This window comes from Microtus pennsylvanicus, chromosome 19, assembly GCF_037038515.1.
Source record: "Microtus pennsylvanicus isolate mMicPen1 chromosome 19, mMicPen1.hap1, whole genome shotgun sequence".
In the NCBI taxonomy this organism is placed as follows: Eukaryota; Metazoa; Chordata; class Mammalia; order Rodentia; family Cricetidae; genus Microtus; species Microtus pennsylvanicus.
Window position 1 is genome coordinate 31,732,294 of NC_134597.1, and position 1,504 is coordinate 31,733,797.

The following is a 1,504-nucleotide window of genomic DNA, read 5'->3' on the forward strand; positions in this document are numbered from 1 at the left end:
CTTAAGCCAAGCTAAAAATAAATAAATTTTAAAATGAAAACGAAGCTGGGAATGATGGCTTACACCTTTAACCCCAGTACCTGGGAATTTGAGGCAGGAGGATCAGGAGCTCCAGGTCACCTTTTATACAGGGTGAAACCCTGAATAAAAAAGTCAAATAAATAAATCATGAACCAATTAACAGAAGCTGTAAAGTTACTTAAAATAAAATTTATACTTTGACCAGATACCAATAAAATTAAAAAGAAAATCACTATATATGCCATAAAATATAAATGATTTTTATTTATGAATGAACTGATGGGTAGCAAGGAGAAAAAAATGACATTAGAAGAATATATGCCATAACCAGGCAAAGCTTATCACAAGAACTTAAGGATGTTTTAATATCATAAAAACATTTAATGCGATCAATCATGCAAGTGATTAAAATAATATTCCATTAAGAGATTGATTCATTTTATCAAGCTTTCGGCTTCCAACAAATAAGAATAGAGTATTTCTCTTATCCTAATAAAGAATTTAAAACTAACAACCATTTGTTGTTTGTTTTTTTGAGACAGGATTTCTAGTAGCCAGGCAGGTCTCAACTCACTGTGTTACAAAAGCTGGCATTGAACTCTTTTTTTCTCCCCGCTACTCCCCCCACCAAGACAGGGTTTCTCCATATAACAAACAGTTCTGGCTGTCCTGGACCGTGCTGGCTTCGAACTCAGAGATCCACCTGCCTTAGCCTCCTGAGTGCTGGGATTAGAGGCACGCGCCACCACCTTCTAGTGGCATTGTTTCTCTTACCTCCAGCCGTGTGCTGCGGAACTAATTTGAAAAGTAAAGCCCAAGGAAATACTCATCTTTTTCTGAGACTTGTAGAAGTGAAAAACACCCCAAGACTAGGCAGTGAGTGCACACTACCTGGCCCCCCACTTAACAGAGCATCCAAGGCCAGCCATCACCACTTGAATAAACCGACCCCAAATGAGCTCCCCAGCAGAAGAGACTCTGGAACAGCCCAACCTCCCTCTCTAAGAAGCTTTGTCTCAGTACCACATCTCTTAACTTCACTCGCCTGTCATGGGGGTGAGCAGCCAGACTTGGTCCAGTAACAGCTACAGACCATTTTAGTGCTGAGGATATGGCTCAGTGGTGAGCACTTGTCTAGCACACATGAGCACACTCCTAGTATCATACAGACACACAAGAAGACAATTCTGTAGACTAAATGCCAAGAGAACATTAAAATGGAATATTAGAGACTTGAATAACATATTGCAACAATGACTACAGACCAATAAGCATTCTCTATAAGAGCACAATGGTGGTGGATGAAAAAAAACCAACACTGTCTACCACTTCTATTGATGTAAAGGGTATGCACTGAGCATTCCTCTGAGGACTTAGGATGGCTTACAGCAAATATATACAGGAGAATGACAAAGTATAAGTACTACTAATAATAAATGTAGTTTCTTTTTGAGACAGGGTCTCCCTTTGTAGCTCTGGCTAG

General features: G+C 39.5%; 1 protein-coding gene across 1 annotated transcript in view; it reads right to left on the reverse strand.

Annotated features, from left to right (window-relative positions):
* Positions 1 to 260: 260 nt before the first annotated feature.
* Zc3hav1l (ZC3HAV1 like) overlaps positions 261 to 1,504 on the reverse strand; it is an 8,944-nt gene continuing 7,700 nt past the window's right edge. The window contains 1 exon segment of the mRNA XM_075953710.1: positions 261 to 1,504. This exon segment is cut by the window's right edge and continues 1,687 nt beyond it. The gene's annotated coding sequence lies outside the window, so the exon portion shown is untranslated.